This window comes from Glycine max, chromosome 9 (assembly GCF_000004515.6).
Source record: "Glycine max cultivar Williams 82 chromosome 9, Glycine_max_v4.0, whole genome shotgun sequence".
Taxonomy (NCBI): domain Eukaryota; kingdom Viridiplantae; phylum Streptophyta; class Magnoliopsida; order Fabales; family Fabaceae; genus Glycine; species Glycine max.
The window spans coordinates 36,595,130-36,618,610 of record NC_038245.2 but is presented as its reverse complement, the minus strand read 5'-3'; the positions used below and the strand labels follow the sequence as shown (position 1 = coordinate 36,618,610).

Here is a 23,481-nt window from a genome sequence, read left to right as displayed (position 1 = left end):
TTATTTAAGATTAAATACAATTGTCATAAAATGATAAATGCATTCACTTATTTTTTTATTTAATAAAATATACCTTCTGTTGAGTGAACAATTCTTACTGGTTGAATCATGTCGGTGACTTCATCGTCTGTATTAGATATACCATCAACACTATCATCTTCTTCTAAAGACTCTTCAATGTATGAGTTAGACACAAGATAATCATCATCATCATCATCATCTTCATCATCATGTAAATTACTTACATTTCTTGGCGGTTCTGACTCATTATTAAATAAATTATTTCCACATGATGTAACAGAATTTGCAAAATGAAACATAGAACCACCAACAACATCCTTTTCTATGTACAATTCCAGAACTGACATTTGTTCTAGTTGTTGAAAACTTTCGATCATAGTTTCAACATCTTCGTCATCACAAATTTGTAACGCAACATATTTTCCTGAAACTAAAAATCTACAACTTATAGCAGAAATAATTTCATTATTTTCTAACTTTACCTTATCTCCAATTTTTTTTCAAAGCATTGAAACTAATTCCATGTTTAATCTGAATCGCTTTTTTACCGCCTTCAAAGATTACACCATCATTCTCTTCATATATCCCTCCATTGAAACACAACACTGTTATAACCGAATTCATCATATACATACAAAAGCAATATTATAAATAATTAATCATAATAATAATAAATTCAAAATAAAAAAATCTAATAACAAAAATTCTCTTTACTGAAACTTTAGATTAAAACTTTATTCTAACAAAAAATTAATTACTTCAAATAAATATGATCCAGAAACGTAAAAAACTTGAACGCTTTCAAGGTAGAAATTTTAAAGGCAGAACAAAGCATCAACAAAGTTGCTGTTATAAATAATTCATCTTAACAATAATAACTTCAAAACAAACAAATCTAATTAAAAAAAATACTACACTTAAACTTCAGATTAAAACTTTATTCTAACAACAAATTAATTACTTCAAATAAATATGATGCCAGAAACTTCAAAAACTTGAATGCTTTGAAAGTAGAAATTTTAAAGGCAAAACAAAGCATCAACGAAGTTGCTATTATAAATAATTAATCTTAACAATAATAACTTCAAAATAAACAAATCTAATTACAAAAAATACTAGAAACTTCAGATTAAAACTTTATTCCAAACTCAAAATAATTACTTCAAATAAAAATGATGCGAGATAAATTATTGATTGAGAAACTTTAAAACACTTGAAGGCTCAGACATTTTAAAGGCAGAAGAACAAAGCATCAACATGAAGCTGCTATTTAAAGGCACTCCACACCTATTTTGCCAATGGTAGTGGCGAAATATGCATGCAACATGGCCCCCTGTTTCACCAGCACTGGTTGCAAAACCAGCATAGCCTGCTCTGAACGCTGCTCTCCTACTCTGAACACCTACGCACCCTCTGCACCTATATCGCCATTCAAAGTGGCGAAAACCACTATGCCAACTATTTCGCTAGTGGCATTGGCGGAACAACCACGTGTCCAGTCCCAGGCGTATATCGCCAGCATGCATGGCGATATACGTGCATGCATGGCTGGGGGCTACGTAAAAATAGACCCCCTTAGTCATTTGTTTGAAAACAGACCTACTTTGAGAATTAGTTTGTAAAACTAACCCCATTAGGTCAATTTGCCATTATATGAAACTAGCGGATACTTTTACATTATTATAAGTACTACTATTTTTTTATTGTATGAGAATCTTTAAGTTGAATAAAATATAAATTATTATTATAAAAAATGAAGTATAATAAAAGACACACACACAACATTAATACATGAGCCCCCCCCCCCCCAAATTAAAAAAATAACCTTTAAATTCTCGTGTTTCAACTAGTAAATATTTATTGTCATTAAGAAAATATTGATATTATATATTGGCTAGTGTTTTTTAAATATCAATTTAGGATTTGATTTATAATTGCTGCAATATTGGACTCGACCTCCTTAAAGAAGATCTTGAATTTAAGTCTTGTTAGGAAGACTCCACTAATGTTATGGTGACAAAAAAAGAAGACAAGTACATTATTTTTTATTATAAGAAGGCTAAAATATATTTTTCGTTCCTATAAATATCAAAATGTTCGGAATCCGTCTCTGTACAATCTTTGATACATTATTGTCCTCACAAAATTAAAATGTGTCAAATTTAGAGTTGGAGCTAGCTTCAAATATACCGAACCTACATGGCTGATGACTATGCATAGAAGTCAGTCTATTAGCCAATTGGACCTCGACATGTGTTAGATCCAACCTATCTCTCTCTCTTTCTTGAGTACATGGATGGTTCAACCACAAATCTCCACCACTATTTCTTCTCTCTTGTGGTGCCACCACCACCTCCTCTTTCTTCACCAACAACACAAACACAAACACGCAACACACACACTTAATAAACACCAACATACAAGATGCATACTTTCACTAATTCCCTTGATCTCAGTCTCAGATTTGGAACTGAAGTGGCGGTGCACGATGATCGATTGGACTTGGGAGTTGGCGATGACGTTCACATCCCCCACGGTGTTGTTGCGGCTCTCCATGCAACGAATAAGGGAGACCATCTTTGCGCTATCACAATGAGGCGAAAAAATGAACATGAAGTGGGCAGTGATAGAGACAACCCACACCAAAGTTGGTGGCAAGGGTGCATGTTAGCAAAGGTGGGGATGTTGCCGTCGAAGGAAGGATTGATTGTTGTTGTTGCAACCACTTTGATGTTGTTCAAACCCTTAATTTGTTTTCTATGTGAAGAATTATGATTTATTATTCTAGTGTAGGAATTGATTAGGGATGAATAAGGGATTGATTGTTCAAACCCTAGTACCTAATTTGTGTGATTACTAATTAGTGTTTAATGGGTAAGGGAAGAAGGCTGATAGTGAGAAAAAGGAGGAATTTTTGCATAGTTATAAATATAACCCATGTAAAAAGTTTAAAATTTTTCATCCCCATCCACGTAGGTTCAAATATAGGTTTGGGTTACCCGAATCTACATTCGGATAAAAAAGCAACACATTTTGATTTTGCGAGGATGAAAAATATATCAAAAATTTTACATGGACAAATTTTGAACAATTTCAATATTTATAAGGACAAAAAATATATTTAAGCCTTATAAGAATGAGAAATAAAGAAACCATTTTTTTTGTTTAATTCATAATATATATATATATATATGTAGACACACACACATATACAATGCCATGTGATTCTTTTTAAATTAATTAAGTATATACGATTTTTAGAAAGGATATATGATTTTAAAGTATGAGAATAATTTGTTAAAAAAATTTACTAATATATATTTGGTTGAACTAAATGTTAAAAATAATTAGTTTGAGGAGAAAAAAGAGTGAGAAAATATGCGAGGAAATACTCAAAGAATTTGTTTGTCACTAATTAGTGACTTTGGATGTTGCGAGGAAAATGTCTCTCACTAAATCCGTTGCAATTCTTTCGCTAATAAGTTTAGCAAGGTATTTGTGAGGGATCACTCGCTAATTTGCATTTTTTGTTTAGTAAAATATATTATTTTACATTATTTTTGTTATCCAAATCAATTGAATAAAAAATTGTGTGTTTATTTTTTCTTGCATAAACATGAAAGATTCCTACTTTACATTAGCATCTCTTTTATTATGGTATTTCAAAATGTCCATATTTTTTTATGAGTCAATTGACTTGCTATTTGGGTCAAATTCAAAATGTGCATGTAGTGTCTCATGAGAATACATATTTGTCTCTTAAAAAAATATATTTGTATTTCAATTTATATTGTTAAAAAATTACATTATAATTTTTTTAAAAAAATAAAAGTGAAAAAAATATAAATACAGTTAAAAGTATTCAAATTGTCCTGGAGTGTAGCATAAAAAAAAAGTGTTCATGTAGTGTTTGATCAGAATACATAATATACTCCTCTAAAAAAAATACATAATATAACTACAACATTATATGACATTACTTCTATTTAAAAGTGTCCTTATTTCTTAGCCAAAAACACCACTGTCAACTTAGTAACCTAAAAACAAATCTCCACTAAAAATATCACTATTAAACACTTATGTATTTCTAATTCAAGACTCAATAGGTAAATACATATTTAACCAGTTAATCTCATTATTGTTTAACTAGTTATAAAGGAAAAAAAATGATATAAAAGATAAGAGGTTACATTAAATTTAAGAAAACATCAAAACAAAAATTTGAAATTGAAATACAAATATTGCATTGAGACCAATTTCAATCTTTACAATAATTATTATATGAGTAATGTATAATTATTAAAATTAGAAAAAAATATCATTTTAATATATATATATATATATATATATATATATATATATATATATATATATATATATATATATATATATAAGTGAATAAATTAAACATCATTTGATAATTTCAATTTTTTTTTAAAAATATCCTTTATTATAAATTAGAATGCACAATTTGGAGAGAAAACGTTCAATCTTAAAAGTAAACAATTTTTTCTATCTTTTCTCATTAAGAGGTGCATTCTACACACCGCTGTTGCAACTAACTAAAAAGATTTTCTCAACTATTTTAAACTATCATCATTTTATCTTTATTGATCTACTTTACCTACTATCATCATTTTATCTTTATTGATGTATTTTACCTCCTTAACCACTTGTCCATTTCAATTTACCTTATTTTACATTATCTCTAAATTAATTTCAAATATATTTTAAAAAGATATATACAGTTAAAAATGATATTATATCACGATTTAAGTCGCTCATTATAAACTTAAAATATAATTTAGATATTTAAAATATTTATTTATTACAAATTATAATTAAATTATAATATATATTTATTCTATACAATACACAAAATAACATTAATATCTTAATACTTTAAAAAACTAAACTAATCAAACTAAATCATTGATATTACTCCTGTCATAACATTCTGTAAGAGCCATTTCACAATATTTAGGTAGTCAAAATTCATAAGTAATCCTCTGTACTCCCCTTTGTTGATTTGGGGCATTTATTTCCTGCATGTTTTTAAAGCTTTCATGACACCTAATTTAGAATGTAAAATTTATATTTCAAAAAGACATTTTCAATGTAATTTTAAATTATGGAACACGTGCCGAAAGCAAATGAGAGAATCAGGAAGTAATTTCCTTGATTTGGGCTGCCTCGGAGAAAAAAGTCCACTTAACTTAAGCCCATTATATGCAAAAATAAATCCTCATACAAAAACTTACGATAATTTCATTATAACCCCTTTACCTTCTTATTATTTTTCGGTTTAATTACCCATTTAGTCCCTATAATTTCCAAACTTATCCTTTTTAGTCCCTATAGTTAATAAGTGAATTTTTTTAATCATGTAATTTACCTTTTAATTCTCAATAGGTCCCTACCGTTAAAATTGTTTAACACCATTAAATAATGTTTGCCATGGACCTTTTGTATAGCATAAGTTTTTAATTGAGAGGGAACTCAATAGTTTTTAAGCGTGCAAAGAAAGGAACTCCCACTCAGAACTCTCACTCGAAACTCTCACTTGCACATTTGTAGAACGCTCACCGTCGATAGGTGTGTTTTCGTTGCTCTTCTCGCACCACACCGACTTTTGATTGCATTTTCAATTCATCTCACTCTCGACCACTCAAAACTCATTACAATTTTTGTTGTTGTTGAGTATTATTTTTGGTTGCAAGTAGTTTCGTGCCAACTCGATTGAGATTACCAACGCCATTTGTTTGTTGTTTTAATGTCGATTGTTAAGGACAATGTCAACCATCGAACAACAAGTAAGTTTAGGTTTTGTTATCAATTAGATTTTTGCCTAATTTTCTTCATCTCTGTTTTTTGTTTCTTTGTTGTTGAATCATTTTGAAGCTTTTTTAGGGTATTATAGCATGTGACTGCATCATCTAATTGTTAATTGTTGTGCTCATGGTATAGGCTTGTATCCAAACACTTTTTCTATTACTGTATATCCCGGTGGTCACTTTGTGAATATACCAACAAAGTCACATGGTCTTGAGTTGAATTATGTTGGGGGTAAAACCTTTTTGATGAGTAAATGTGATCCAAATGATTGGTCATTGCAAGAGACAACCTTTGAGCTTAAAAAAAGGGGTTATAAAGGTTCTATTCATATTTTCTATCGCCAACTTGGAATAAGATTGGATAAAGATGTTGTTAAAGTTTGATTCAAAAACATGTTGAAGTATATATTGATCATACTTCACACATGACAGAGGGAGTTTTGCTAACTATTGATGAGGGAGGAAAACCCGTGGTTGAGGGAGATTTGGGGAATGATGTCATTGATGGAAAAAACAGTGATGGAGAGGTTGACATGGCTGACTTGGATGATAGGGATAAGGAAACTGATGAAGATAAAGGAGATGATGATAATTATGAGGAAAAAGATAGTGATGATGGGGATGACTTGGATGTTGAATATGATACTGATAAATTAGAATTTGATATAGCAAGTGAAGAAGATGATGATTGTTATGTACTTCCTATGACACCAATTAATGGAAAAGATATATCAATAGAACCAGTTTCCAAGAGATTTCAACCTCATGAAATGGGAAGATATTTTAATTGAGGTTGGTATGGAGTTTGATTCAATTAGTCAGTTCAAGGTAGCCATCAAAGAATATGCAAACCTGCATGGTTTTGGGGTGAAATTCAAGAAAAATGACAATGTTAGATGTAGGGTGATTTGTCAGGATGGTTGTGAATGGGTGGCATATGTGAGTAAGGTTGGTTGATCAACAACATATAGCATCAAGACTTACAATGAAAAACACACATGTGCCAGGTCTGGTGGTGGTAAATTGACATCAAGTAAATGGATTGCAAAAAAATTGATAGAACCTTTGAAGTATACCCCTAACATGTCAATTAATGCAATGATTCAAAAAGTCAGTGAAAGCTACTGTGTAAAAAATCTAGTAAGAAGGCATATTGGGCAAGAAGGATTGCAAAGGAAAATGTGCAAGGAAATTATGTGGCGCAATACAATAAATTGTGGGATTATGCTAATGAAGTTAAAAGGTCTCAGCCCGGTTCAACTTTGTTATTATTGACTGAGCAATCTGCATATGGTAGTGGAGAAGTGTTTATGCGATTTTATATGTGTCTTAATGCTGTAAAGCAAGGATTTCTGCAAGCATGTAGGTCTATTATTGGTCTTGATGGTTGTTTCTGAAAAACAACTTTTGGTGGTATATTGTTGGTGGTGATGGGTTGAGATCCCCATGACTAGTACTATGCTCTTATCATGGCAGTTGTTGAAAGCGAGAACAAAGACTCTTGGAAGTGATTTCTACAAAACTTGTTAAATGATATTCGTCATGAGCAGAAGTGGGTCTTCATTTCAGATCAATAGAAGGTATGATCTTGTATGCTTTCATTCAAATTTTATTGTATTTGGTTGATACATATCTGATAACAAGTTATTGCACATGGATTGGTCCCAGCTTTGCAGGAACTACTACTAGTTTTTTAACATAACGTGTGCTTGAGGCATGTATATGCAAACATGAAGAAATATTTTGGAGGTGGTGTTGTTCTCAGGGACAAGATGTTGGCAGCTTGTAAAGCTACATATATAGGAGATTGAGAGCAAAAAATGATTATGCTAAAACAAATATGACTTCTAAAAACTGATTAAAGCATGCCTTTTAATTTCTGTTCTAAATATGACCTATAATTTTAGGTTCTAAAAATAGATCCGAATATAGGTTTGAATTTCTTATCTTAATTTTAACTTTTATAAACTGATATACATATAACTTATAATTTTAATTATAACTTCTAAAAACTGATATGCATATGACTAGTAAAAATTGATACGGATTGTAATTTTATGTTCTAAATTTTGATATGACTTGCAATTTTAGGTTCTAAAAACTTATCTGAATATAGGTTCAAATTTCTTATCTTAATTTTAACTTCTAAAAATTGATATGCATATTGTAATTTTAATTTCTAAAAACCGATATGCATATGACTTGTAAAAATTGATACGACTTGTAATTTTAGGTCTCTAAAGAGGCATATGACTGGTTGATGCAGCTAGATCCGAGATTTTGGTCAAAGGCTCACATGTCAGAGTACTTCAGGTGCAATATGGTCATGAACAACATATTAGAGGCTTTTAATGGTAGGATTTTGGAAGCTAGGGAGCAACCCATCGTAGCTATGCTAGAATGCATAAAAGTGTATATGATGACTAGATTTGCGAAAAACAGAAAATTAGGAGAGAAACAAAAGGCAAAGGGTCAAAAAGTGTGTCCGAGGCCCATGAATATATTAGATCAAGAGGTGTTGGCATATTCAAAGTGGACTGTGGTTTGGGGTGGTGGTCCGAAATTTGAGGTTCAAAAATATCCACTTGCATTCAAGGTCAATCTAGATGAGAAAAGTTGCTCTTGCAGGTTTTGGCAGTTGACTGGAATATCATGCAGGTAATTATTCAAGCTTCTTAATTTCATGAAATGTTTGACTATGTGACAATTATATCTAAGTTTGTAATGTATTTTGTAGGCATGCAGTGGCAACAATGTTTGACCGTAGATTGCTACCATCTGACCTTGTTCATCCATATTGTCATGTGAATACTTATACAAATTGTTATGCGCTCATTATGGAACCAATTAATGGAGAAGATATGTGGCAGCAAATTGGACTTCCAACTGCCTTACCCCCTCAAGTTAGAGTCCTAATTGGCAGACCAAAGAAGGTTAGGAGAAGAGAAAATGATGAAGCACCAAAACCTCATAAGCTAAAGAGGACAAACACATCTTTGAGGTGTGACATGTGTGGCACTTTTAGGCAGAACAAAAGGGAGTGTCAAAACATGACAATCCCTAAATTAGATCCTCCTCCAAAGAAACCTAAAGTTATGACATCAACAAAGAAGAAAAACACAGCCACTTCAACAAGTAAGCAAACACAACCCTCCAACACTCAACAATCTCATACTCAGCCACCTAAAACAAGCAACATGCACACTCAACAATCTCAAACCCAAGCACCAACAACTGCTAAAGGCGGCTTTAGGCCCAAACTGCTGATCAAGAGTAAAGGCCTCCAATGGAAGGGAAAGCAAGCCATCACCCAACAACAGTTGCAAGATGTTGTGAAGAATGCATCTGGGAAGAAAACTAATTGAAATTTTAGATGGTCATTGTGTTTTATTTTTTGGGAAAGATAAATACTTGTATTGTGGGGTTTTACTTTTTTTGTCTTTAAGTGTGGTTTGCTACCCCCGCATGGCTTGCATAGTGTTTAGGGACCACTATGTAATTGGCTTGCATACTGTTTTTTGTCTTTTGTTATTATCACACTCCTATCTTGTTTAGGGGCCAATGAATGACTTTACTATTCTATCAATTGTTCACATTTTCTCTTTCAGTTATGTTCAATGTTGGAAAATTCTTCAGTATTGGATTCAACATAAAATAAACATTTCATTAACTTCAATAAATTGGTTGCATAACACTACAATACAATGACTTTCTTCCAAATTTAAAATACTTAATTTTACTAGTTGTTTTGCTGTAATTGTTTAACCATAAATTGAGAAACAAGAACAATACCGAACATTACAAACAAAAAAGGCCCTAAGAATAACATGACAACATCTTCAGAACATCAATCTTTTTCTTTAAGTCCACAATAACTTGTTCATGTTCTTCAATCAATTTTTGTACTTGTTCAAACCTTGCCTCATCCATGTTGGATCGAGTGGCCTCAGAATAATTAAAAAGGGGGGGGGGGGTGAATTAATTATTTCTAAACCTTTACTAATTAAAATTACTCTTCTAAAGCTTTTACTAAATTGTTAAGAGAATGAGGAGTAGAAGAGAAACTTAACAGAAAGTAAAAGCGGAAATTAAATGCACAACGGAAAGTAAAAGAGTAGGGAAGAAGGAAACAAACACACAAGAGTTTTTTATACTGGTTCGGCAACAACCCGTGCCTACATCCAGTCCCCAAGTGACCTGCGATCCTTGAGATTTCTTTCAACCTTGTAAAAATCCTTTTACAAGCAAAGATCCACAAGGGATGTACCCTCCCTTGTTCTCTTTGAACCTAGTGGATGTACCCTCCACTAGAGCTGATCCATAAGAGATGTACCCTCTCTTGTTCTCAGTCAAACCCAAGTAGATGTACCCTCTACTTGTACCACAAAGGATGTACCCTCCAATGTGTTAAGACAAAGATCTCAGACTGTTAAACCTTTGATACTTTGTGAATAGGGATACAAAAGAATTCTCAGGCGGTTAGTCCTTTGAACACTTTTGTATAAGGGAATGGGAAGAATAAAATGAATTCTTAGACTGTGTCGTTTTCAATTCTTTGACAAGGGAGAAGGGAGACACAAAAGAATTCAGGCGGTTAGTCCTTTGTTCTTTTGGAAAAGGGAGAAAAGAGACACAAAAAGAATTCAGGCGGTTAGTCCTTGGCGAATTCTTTTTGGCAAAGGGAGAAGAGATGAAAAGATGAAAAACACAAGTTTTCAAGGTTTAGAAAACCAGAAAACTTCAGAAAGCTTTTGGTACAAAGAAGAAGAATAAGTTCAAAGAGATTCAAGGCTTGTAAAGGATTGTAAGAGATTGATTGGAAAAGTATTCAAGATTATTGAAATGAAAAACAAAGCCTTGCTTTTATAGACTCTTCATGTCTGGTCAAGACAACCATTAGAAGAGTTATAACTTTTAGAAAAACTTAAAACCAATTTGAAAAAGTCAAAAACTATTTGAAGAGTTACATCTTTTGATTTATTCAGAAACAAACACTGGTAATCGATTACCAAATCAGTGTAATCGATTACACAAAGCTTTTATGTGAAAGGATGTGACTCTTCACATTTGAATTTGAATTTCAACGTTCAAAGGCACTGGTAATCGATTACAACTTTTTGAAATTAATTGGAACGTTGTAAATTCAATTTGAAAACTTTTTTAAAACAATTTTGCTACTAGTAATCGATTACAACAATCTGGTAATCGATTACCAGGGAGTAAAAACTCTTTGGTAAACATGTTTTGAGAAAAATCTTGTGCTACTCAATTTTTGAGAAAAACTTTTCATACTTATCTTGATTAAGCCTTCTCTTGATTCTTGAGATCTTGAACCTTGAATCTTGATTCTTGACTCTAAAATTTCTTCTTGAGTCTTGAATTCTTCTTGATTCTTATCTTGAACTCTTGAATTGTTCTTGATTCACTTGAGTAGTTCTTTGATTGATCTTTGATTCACTTGAGTTGTTCTTTGATTGATCTTTGAGCTTTTTGTTATCACCTTTGTCATCATCTTTTGTTATCATCATTGCTATCATCAAAACACCTTAGAATCACCTTGATTCATCATGAAGCTTTGCTTCTACAATCCATCCACCGAAAATACACACAACTCCAACTCTCTTGTAAAACACAACCCATACAAATTACAAAATCTCAAAATAGAACCTTATACATTAAATAAAATTTAAAATTGAAAAGGAAATATCCTGTAATTTGGGCATGTGAAGAATCTGCCCAAAATTCCTTTCAGTTCATGACATAAGCAACCTTAACCTTCTTCCACACTCGCAATAAATCAACCTTGATGGGCTCCTTCTACTATCTAATGAATTGCCTTCATCCTCTCTTAAAGAAGAAAATGACACATATGGTTTTCAGTTGGCTGCAACGATGGACAGCATTGGCCAGTGCTTGGTTGAAGCAAATCGCGCCTCTAGCAATGATGTCTGATATTATGAGTTGTTCGTTGCTGGTTGAGGAGAAAATGGGTAACCAAAAACCCTAAAAGCATACTCGTGATCAACGTGACAAACATTATTTAACGGTGTTAAAGAATTTTAACAGCAGAGACCTTTTGGGAATTAAAAGGCAAACTACATGAACTAAAAAAAATCTACTTATTAACTATAGGGACTAAAAGGAATAAGTTTGGAAACTATAGAGACTAAATGAATAATTAAACCTTATTTTCCCAACCGACCCATTCCCGCTGTTTCTTTTTTCCACCAATACACTCTCTCTCCCCCATATTTTATTGATATACACCAGTTTATATATTATTACTCAATATACATCACTTTTGTCACTTTTGAGAAGTCGGGACTGGTCACCTCGACTTTTGTAGGTCACACTTTTTTTAAATTTAATTTTTATTTGATTTTTAAATTTATGTTTTGATTTAAATTATTAAAATAATAAAAATATTATATTATATAAAAATATTTTTAATTGATTTGAAATATAATTTTTATTTGTTTAAGAAAATGATGTTATTAATTATAATTATTTTTCTTATATTATTTAATTTATACAAGACTTAATTGATAATAGACTTTGTTTGATAATATTTAATTTATATAAGACTTTTGAAGAAATTAAAACTCTCAAATAACAATTGAAAATAGGCAAAATTGCAAATTTGGTCCCCCAGTTTATCCCCAGTTTCGGATTTGGTCCCCCAGTAATTTAATTCACAAATTTGGTCCCCCTATTTTGTAAAATCGTGCAATGTTGGTCTCTCAGGCCACAATTGGACGTTGACAGTTAACAAATTATGTTGATTGCCACATGTCATGTTCTTATTGGATGATGACTGTCACATGTCATGTTCTGATTGAATGTCAACTCCATGAAAGATGAAATGAATTGTTGTTTTCATTGACCAATCAGAACATGACATGTGGCAGTCATCATCCAATAAGAACATGACACGTGACAGTAAACATCACTTGTTAACGGTCAACGTCCAATTGTGGCTTGGGGGACCAACTTGCATGATTTTACAAAACAGGGGGACCAAATTTGTGAATTAAATTACTGGGGACCAAATCCGAAACTGGAGATAAACTGGGGGACCAAAAATGCAATTTTGTCTTGAAAATAATAAAATGAATTTGAAACATAATAAACAGAACAAAATAAAACAAAAATAACGCAATATAATAACAATAACAATTTCAACATGAAAATGGCAAAAGTAATCTTAGTTTGAAAGGTGTCGTACAACATACATGTCTTCTTGCAATAGTTGGATTATTGGTTTGCTAAAAGTAGCTAAGATTTCTATTGGACAAAGACGCTTTCAATAGCTGGATTCTATTAGCACCTTTAACACATCTTCATTGGTTATCGACTCTATTATTTTATACTCGATTAATTTTTTTTGAATATTTTGTATGTCCTGGCTGTGGAAAGAATAATTGTTTGATCAATTGTGATTCGTGAATTCCATAAGGGAAAGCCCCTATTATCAAACAAAGTCTATTATCAATTAAGTCTTGTATAAATTAAATAATATAAGAAAAATAATTATACTTAATAACATCATTCTCTTAAACAAATAAAAATTATTTTAATAAAAAATTATTTTTGAAATCAATTAAAAATATTTTTATATAATATAATATAATATTTGTATTATTTTAATAATTTAAATTAAAACATAAATTATAAAATAAAATAAAAATTAAATTAAAAAAAAGTGTGCTGTACAAAAGTCAGGGTGGCTAGTCCTGACTTCTCAAAAGTGAGAAAAAGTGGTGTATATTGGGTAATAATATACGAACTGGTGTATATTAGGAAAATATGAGGGGAGAAAGTGTATTGGTGGAAAAAAACCCTTCCTGCTCTCACTTCACTGCTTCATCGTTCATCCTTCATAGCTAAAAACCTCAAATAAGAGACCTTAAATCCCCAAAATGAGAGTCTTTGCTGCTCGAACCTCCAATTTCCTCAAGCTAAATCTCAATGTCGAATATCTCCCCTTGATTCCCAAGCCTAATAATTTCAAATCCTTTAGAGAATTCTCGCAATCCACCGCAATCCCCAAAAAACAGCTTAGGGTTTGCGACTATGGTTACGAAAACTACATGGAAGTCGAGAAGAAAACGTGCAAGGTCTTTAAATTCCATAACCTCATCCTCTCGGAACCCTCCCAGTTGCTCCCTATCTCGCGCCTCGAGTCCAGCACGTTCGTCCTCAAATTCCCGCATGTGTTCGAAATCTTCGAGCACCCCGTGTAGCGCATCCTCTTCTGCCGCCTCACTCGCAAGGCCATCCTCTAGATCAAGCAAGAGTGTCGTGCGCTCGCTACGAAGCTCCCACGCACCGTCACGCACCTCCGCAAGCTCCTCATGATGTCGAATAAGGGTCGACTTCGCCTCAAGCACATGCGCATCCCATTTGCTGCGTGTGGGCTCTCAAATGATTTACACTCGGTGGTTCTGGGGTACCCTTAGTTTTTCTGTTTGATTGATGCTAAGGAAACTAGGAACAAGTACATTGAGGTTATGGAGAGAGACGCTAGGTTAGGAATTTGTGCAATTGAGGAAGCTAGAGAAAGGGTTTATAGAGAGAGAGGTAGTGATTATGAGGATGTTAGGTTTCCTTTTGTGATTTTTGTTTTGTTGGAAAATCAATGCTCTGATACTACTGTTGGGTAATCAACGTTCCCACAAATAAAATTACCTACAGCCACAAAGAACACACACAAAGATTACACTGTAAGAAAAATAATAACAAGCACAAGAATTTAACATGATTCAACACCTCTTTCCTACATCCACGGAATCGGCTCAAAAAGTATTTCACTATCACAAAAATGATTACAAGATTATAATTCACCCTAAATAGTGTATCACTCTACAAACCTGAGAACCCCACTCAATGGTTACAAGAAATGATAACACTCTAACACAAAGACACTTTTCTCTAAACAAAGTGACTTTGTTTCACAATCTCTCTTCTCACACACATTCTCTCTTCATGTGTTTTGTTTCTCCACTAATTTTTTTCTCTATTTATAGTGAAGATTGCCACCAACTATAATAAATATGCTTTCTTGAAAGTTGAAACAAAAACAACTTCCAATGCATTCATTCAACTTAGGTTCGTCTAGTAAAATGTAATCTTTCATTTTGCATTTAAGCCACCTAAACCTTAGTGATAAAAATTCAATTCTCAATGTACATGCACCTTATCTTTTGACTTAAAATTCTACAATTTTCCACCTAGTTTTAAGATTGGTAAGTATTTTAGGAATGCAATGTGGAAGTGGCAGAGACTGCCTTATTGGTCCCTTTATGAGGATGTCCCTCTGGGTATAACTTGCGGTCCATGGAGGCCCAAAAGAGGATGGAGAAGAGGGCTATTGCCACCATTCACGAGTTGTTGTCGTTGACTGTGGAGAAGAAGATTACGCTAGAGAGGATTGCACATTTCCGGATGGCGAAGAACCTGCCCAAGAAGTTGAAGGATTTCTTGCAGCAGCACCAGGGGATTTTCTATGTCTCAACTAGGGGGAATCAGGGGAAGCTGTACACGGTTTTCCTTAGGGAGGCGTATAGGAAGGGCGAGCTGATTGAGCTGAATGAGTTGTATTTGGCACGGAGTATCACGATTAAGCAGTTGCAGTTAGTTACAAGAAGTTATTTGAGTAGTTTGTTGGTTATGGCAGTTAGTTGGTTACTAGAAGTTATTTGAGTAGTTAGTTGGTTATGGCAGTTAGTTAGTTACTAGAAGTTATTTGAGTAAGTTAGTTGGTTACTCAAGTTAGTTATTTTCTGTCTTTGTATAAATAAACCAACTTTGTAATACTTTGATGAATGAATCCTAAAACTGCTTTTCATCTATCTTTCATTTCTGATATGGTATCAGAAGTTTTTGCTTCCAAGCCTCTTGCTTCCTATTGAAGTTATTTCTTTTTTTTTTCCTCTCATGGCCATGGCTGCCATTGATGATTCTAACCCCTTCATTCTTCATTCTTCCGACAATCCTAGCATTGCCTTAGTTTCTTATCTTTTTACTGGTGAAAACTACAATTCTTGAAAGAAAGCAATGCGTATGGCTCTTCATGGAAAGAACAAATATGGGTTTGTTGATGGTTCAATTCCTGAACCTGCTTTGGGTCACTCAACTCATGCTTTGTGGCATCGCAACGATAGTATCGTTTCTTCCTAGCTCCTTAATTCTTTATCCAAAGAAATGCAAGTATCTTACACTGGTAGAAAAAGCGGTTTCAACGACGGCGGAAAGAGACAAACAATGACGGTGTTTGACCGTCTTTGAATCTAATGTCGTTGAAAGTGTCTCACTTTCAAAGACAGTCGAAATGACACCATCTTAGAAAATCTCAACTTTCAAAGACAGTGCTGACATCACGACTGTCTTAGAAAACCAGGCTTTAAAGACGATGCTGACGTCACGACCGTCTTTGAAGGTTGACTTTCTAAGACGTTGTCGACATTAGCACCGTCTTTGAAGCTTGGCTTTCTAAGACAGTCGTGATGTCAGCACCGTCTTAGAAGCCTGACTTTCTAAGACGTTCGTGATGTCAACACCGTCTTTGAAGCCTGGCTTTCTAAGACGATCGTGATGTCAGCCCCGTCTTTGAAGTTTGACTTTCTAAGACGTTCGTGATGTCAGCACCGTCTTTGAAGCTTGGCTTTCTAAGACATTTGTGATATCAACACCGTCTTAGAAAAATATTTATATTACATAAAATCATATTAGAATATATTAATCCTGCACTAATGCACGAAGTTAATGAACGACAAACAATTAAAATAAATAAATTTCTACATATATATATATATATATTAACAGAAACCTATGATGAATTATAATGTTTAGTTAAATAAAATAGAAATATACACAAGGGAAAATTAAATACAGTCACAAGCCCATGACATCAAATGTAAAGAACTAACACCAATCATGATATATTCCTATTAACCCTCTATCCATTATAATAGAAAAACTATCTAGCACATCAATGGTACTCAATGAGAGGTGTGGCAAATTTGCAAATAACAGACTTAGAGAAAACTAGTCAATTAAATAAGATACAAGAGTCATAAAACTTATTATTTTTAATAAATTTTAACTAACAAAAAATTGTTCCATTTAACGGGCTCTTCTTCTTTGTATTATTTTATAGATTTTTTATTTATAAAAATTAAGATAATTATTTATTTCACTAATTATTAGACATAGGTATTTTTTTTAACATCACTAAAATACGATAGACTACAAGCAATGTATAAAAAATTGTATAAATCTAGATATATTAAAAAAATATATTAAATTAAAATTAGTATACACATCAATTAAAAAAATAATATAATGCAATAAAAATGCACACAGGGGCGTTGGTATGTTTTGGCTAGTTATCGATAAAGCAATAACTAATTAGCTAAAAAGAGAAATGGAACCATGATTTTATATTAAAAGAACAAGATATGTTTTCCTTGACTCATTTGAGGCATTGAACCCAGTAATGTTTTAAGCAAATAATACAAACAAACATTAAAATAAAATGTGTTAAGGATGACACTAGGAATTAAAAAAAAAACTAGCATACATCTACTGATTATTAGACTTGTGGTGTTGTTCTTCAAGTAGATCTCCTTCCACTAAAGCATAATCTGACTGTAGGAACATAAATTGATATATATATATATATATATATATAAAATCATCTTTAAAATTATATCTATTACAATTTCTGATAAAAACATCTTTAAAATTAAATTATTACATTTTTTTTTATTGATAAGATAAATATCTGTTCCACTATATATCAAATAGAAATTAACCTCTTTTGAATAACGTTGGCTCATTCTCTACTCCAAACATCGCGGACAAGAATTTGAGCGAGGAAGATATCAAGAGAGAAACAATTCTGATTAATACAAGTCAAAGTCTAAGCCACCTAAATTATTTATTTATTTATTTTACTAACCACTTAACATCACATCATATCATCATAATTACAGTCCAAGCACAAAAATTATAAAATTATCCTCCACTTGAAATTGAATGACCATTAATTAAATAGTTTGTTTGGTCCTCTCGACCCCTCTTCAAGTAATTTTTTATCATTACTCTCTACTTTACTGTTGATTATAAGATTTTATTTAATTTTTTTTCTAATTTTTAAATATATTAATTATTTTTTATATATCTCTCCAAATATTAATAAAAAATAATTAATTGAATAAAGAGATAAAAATAATAGTTTTAAAATAATAATATAAATAACCAAAAAATTTAATATAATTAATTAAATTAATTATTTTTTAAAAAAGATATAAATTATTTAAAAGAATCTAGAGTAACTAGTGACCTTTTTGGAACCAATTTTTCAACTTAAGTTTTCTCTCCACGTTGAGACAGCTAGCATTTGTTGCTTTCAACAGTGAAAGTGGCAGCTTTTCTTTTTCTTTTCACTACCTGTTTATTACTTTTTACAACAATGATATAAATAATTTAATTTGTTTTATTACTTGTGTATTAGATGCTTAGAACATAAAATCACGAAATTAGGCAAATTAGAAGAACATAAGCAAGAAATAAAACTTGTGTATACTCTCACTGCTGAGAGAGCCTTATGTCTTCACAAAGTATTCTCAAATTTTCATGTTAAATCAAACAAAATCATGAAGTTATAAAATGCATTTCAAAGTTGAACCAAATACACAATAGATAAGAAGTAGGACACATGACATCAAGAATAAAGAATAAAGAGGAGGCATTTCTCATTCTCAAATACCAGAGAGAAAGAGGGGCATTACCTGTAGGTAGTTACGAAGTAATGAAGAAAAAAAAAGCAATTTATATGCGAGCCAACTCTGCTCCTGGACAGAATCTAGCCCCTCCTCCAAAGGGTGCATAGAATGGACTAGTTCTCCAATTTCTCCACTGTATACATTCTCATCTAAATGGACTGCTGAAAGAAATGGAACCACAAAGCAATCATGTTCATCCTGTCCAAGAGAAAAACTAATAAAAAAAATGTTTTTCAGTTTAAATATAAAAATCAGAGCAATCCCCTAAGATAATGTTTTATGTACCAAATAAACATATAGGGAAAAAAATTCAACAGTAGTTGTTATATATACCAGCAGTTGCTTCATGGCTCTAGGACATTGAGATTATGGGTATCCATATTGTATTTGGTACCCATGTTAGGTTATATGCAAGAGCAAGTAACATATTACACCATTTTCTTTATTTCTCTGTCATGCCAATAGAAAACCTAGAGAATCCTATTTAAATTACATGTCTTTTTGGACCAGTGATGTTGATTATAATTTCAGGTATCATCACCATAAACTATAACTAGTACAGCAGAACTCATTCCAGATGAGGAGATATCTCTAACTTGGTTGTGGGAGGATCGCTAAAAATATTAGGAATGCAAAGGAGAATATTTTGGGGTTAGAATGGCTAGAACTCTCAAACAAAAAGATTACATAAAACATAAAAGTACCTCATTGATGAGTTTGAGAATTTTTAGAAGTTCACTTTTGCACTCTATGCTACATAAATGTGTTTCTTCACATTCTAAAGGAGTATCTTCATTCATAGTATATAAATGGTTAAAATAATTAGTTCAAAAAATGCCACATTCTAAAGAGATAAAAATAACCAAATCATATAAAATCGAGAAGTTTTGAAGATTGAGAACACATGATGATCTTGTTTTCTCAATTGGCAGACTCAGACATATAAGGATAGCTATACATAATTACACTATTTCATAAAAAAAATAAAAAATACTCTATAGTTAAATCCTAATAGTTTGATATAAAAGAGAGGTTGAAGTTGAATACTCTATAGTTAAATACTCTATATTGACCTATAATTGTAATTCCAGCATCAGATATAGTTAGACTTTCAATGTGAGTGAAGAAAAAGAGAGGTTGAGGTTGAAGTTCTTTAAAAATATTCAATACCTCAAGCCTGTTTTCCTAATTTGTGCCATATAAATTACTTAAAGTTGGACCAGATTACAAACTGTGGAAGTTCTTTAAAAAAATCTACAATGTTGTTGAATAGAAGATAAGTATAACAGTAACTACTAGAACAACCTACAAAATACAAAAGAATATGCTAGCCAAAAAGTCAGTAAAATACTCAAGCTTAGCTGCTCTCAACATACGACACAAGATAAGCCCAGAAATACATATAACAACTCAATTTTGTTATATTATTTAATTATTTAATATGGATAGATAAACTTTTCAGAAAAAATGAAGATTAAAGAAATGGAATTAAAACAATTAACCACCCAAGTGGTTACTTATTAACAACTATAAATATTCGTAACGGATTTAGTAGTTAATTGTTGCTAAATTGTTGGAAGTATTTTCACCAAAATTTCCATTTTTATATGTTCCATACAAATTTGTGGGCTTATCCCCTCACTTGATCCATAATAACTTGCTAGGGAAATTACCAATACGAGATTCAGAGTAGCTTTTAAAAAATGAAATTATTTAGCTAATTATCCAGAATTAAACTGCAGTCAGGAATGAATGAAATAAGCATGGGAATTTTTAGTTCAGAATTTAAATATAAGAGTGAAACTTGAGACCAATATTCTTACAATAAATGTAATAAGAAATTTTTTAAATTAAAGCAGCTAATAGAAAAGAAATTAACTACAGTTTGTCTTACAGCTGCTCATAAAAAATTCAACAAAAAAATTACTGACCTTATAATTATAGATTGATTAACTTCATCTGGAAAACAGAGCAAGAGTCAGAGCAAGTTCTTGCTTAAAACAAATAGAAGTGGTTTTAAACTCTAAAGTTTCAGCTATAAATATAAATATAAGGAAATAAAAAGTTACCTCGTATCATTTCCCGGATGGCCGTGTCTGCTATTACAAAAATTACTATCTTAGCTACATTCCAAAAATACATATAACAACTCAATTTTGCCGACAAGGCTACCAACATGATACCAACTACAAGAGCATAAACCTCCTATGATAGAATTTCAGTATACACATAGAGATCGTGTGAAATACAACTTTCTATGAATCCATTCGGGAATATGTTTCTAAAAAAAATAACAAAATAAACAATCACCCAAATAGCAATTTCAAATACATCATAAAGACAAATGTTATTATACAGCCATGGAGTGCCAGTGATTTGTTCCAAACTTCACAAACTGAAATCATCACGAATTGATTCTGTCAAAACTACTTGAAGGCAAATGAAAACTATACATAAATATTACAAAGTTCCAAGTAAGCACCACGAAAAAAAGCATATGCTCAGCAAATAAGCATAGCTAAAGTTCATATCATAAGAGCTTATTTTTCATCTATAGGAACCCTAAAGATTAATCAGCCTTGCAAGTTTCAAATCCTCATAAAGAAAAATAAGAGATACCCCATGTCAAGCCCCTAGAACAACTAAAAACAACAATAATTGAATGTCCAATCCAACAATCTAATTTACATCGAAGTGTTAGAATAAATTCTAAAATCCAAACAGAAACCACTATTCAGCTAACCAATAAACTCAGAACAACATTACATGCAAATTAAAGGTGAAGTCTGCTTACATTTGAAGATCTGGTGCTCATCATGTAGATCTGGTGGTGGTGTTGGTGTTTTCGACGTGGTGGCTGAAGGATCGGGTGCGTACGATTCCCTTGGCGGCAGCGTTGTTGTCGTCAAGCAATCTCGGCAAAGGCGGTGGCAGTGACGAGGGCAGGGAGCGCCCTCTTGGTGTGGTGGACCTGACCGTCACCGACGGGGGTTTGTATGAGGGTTGTGACAACAATCTCGGTGAGGCATTGAAGATCCTTGACGGCGTCACGACCAAGGGTGTCGACATTACAGACCTCGACGACGCGGTTGAGTGAGAAGTTTAAAAGATGGAGTGAGGGAAGTCCACGCGAAGGCTAGCTATGACACGAGTTGAGTAGTCACAATAAAAATAAAAACTCGCGTCATTCAAAGACGGGTTTTGAAAATCACCGTCTTTGATATGTTTCTTTTATTTACCAAAATACCACCCGTTAAAAAATAACAACGGGTTTATCATTCATCGTCTTTGAACTATTTCTTTTATTTACCAAAATACCACCGGTTAAAAAATAACAACGGGTTTGAAAGGAATGTAGTTAACTTCAGTCATTGAAACTACTTATTTTAGTAGTGTTACATTGTTCTTCTGCTAAAGCAATCTGGAATGATCTTCAAGAATGTTTCGAGCAACGAAATGGTCCTTTAATTTTTCAACTTAAGCATGACTTGATCATTCTGCAACAAGGTTCCATGTTTGTTTCCTCTTTCTACTCCAAGCTTCGTTCTCTGTGGGAGTCATTATCAGAATTGAAGCCCTCACATAGCTGCACCTGTGGAGGAATTAAACCTTGGTGCAATTTTGAACAAATGGAGTATGCTATGCAGTTCTTGATGGGGCTGAACAAATCCTTCTCTACTATCAGAGGTCAAATTTTATCTATGGCTCCCTTTCCCTCAGTAACTAAGGTTTTTGCCTTAGTTTTTCAAGAAGAAAAGCAAAAGGAAGTTGGTGCTTCCACCTCTGCTAGTGAAGTTTCACATGCTTTTGCCTTGAAGACTTCTTCTGCTACACGCAATCATCCTGACAATCGCTTCAAAGGATCTTCCAAGAATCGCCCCTTGTGTGCTCATTGTGGTATGTTGGGTCATACTCAGGATCGTTGCTTCAAGTTGCATGGTTATCCTCCAAATTATAAAAGGACTGGGTTTTTCCTCATAAGCAAAGAAATATTCTTTTTCTTCTGAACCACCACACAAGGTTGCTCAACAAGTATTTGTTGATATGTCTCACTCACAACCTTCCTCTGGTGACTCGGGTTCCCAGTTTCAGCTTACTGCCCAACAATATAGCCAATTGATGAATATTTTAGAAAGACATGTTACCAATGTTGTCATCCCTCAAGGTGTTTTTTCTGCCAGTGGTATGATCCTTTCTACATCCACTTCTGCGAACATTCATATTTCTTGTTCCCTTCATCATTTTCGATCTTACCAACTTGTTTATGATAAAATTGTCACTCTGCCTAACAATGATGTTATACCTATCCTTGTCATTGGTTCAGTTTGCTTAACCAATTCCTTAATCTTACATAATGTTACCTACATTCCTAAATTCAAATTCAATTTAATTTCAGTTAGTGATCTTCTAACCAATCCTAATTTGTCCATTTCTTTTTCTCAAAATGAATTTGATATTCAGGAGAAGCAAGCTTGCAAGAGGATTGGTAAAGGGGATCTCATCCAAGGCCTTTATGTCTTAGATCTCAAGGACACTCTTGATTGCAAATTTACTTTTTCTATTATCAATTCACATAAAATTCCATTCCTTTTCAAAATGCTCATATTTGGCATTCTAGATTTTATCATATCTCAGACAAAGTTTTCAAACATTTGAATGATAAAATTGGTCTGCACCTTTCTCCCAATTTCTCTTCTTCTAATTGTTCTATTTGTCCTCTTGCTAAATTTGGAAGATTTTCTTTTCCTAACTCTAACCATTTGACTTAATTCACTGTGATATATGGGGTCCCTAGTCCATATGCTCACCCTACCTATGAGGGAAGGAGATTTTTCCTT

The 23,481-nt window shown here is 32.6% G+C and overlaps 1 non-coding gene and 1 pseudogene across 1 annotated transcript; both read left to right on the top strand.

Moving 5' to 3' along the window:
* The first annotated feature begins 13,774 nt into the window (after window positions 1-13,774).
* LOC100819582 (protein ROOT PRIMORDIUM DEFECTIVE 1-like) lies at window positions 13,775-21,740 on the top strand (annotated as a pseudogene).
* Window positions 16,240-16,440, top strand: MIR4374C (microRNA MIR4374c). Its single transcript, NR_161703.1, has one exon. It is a non-coding gene; the product is annotated as a microRNA MIR4374c (primary transcript).
* Window positions 21,741-23,481: the final 1,741 nt, after the last annotated feature.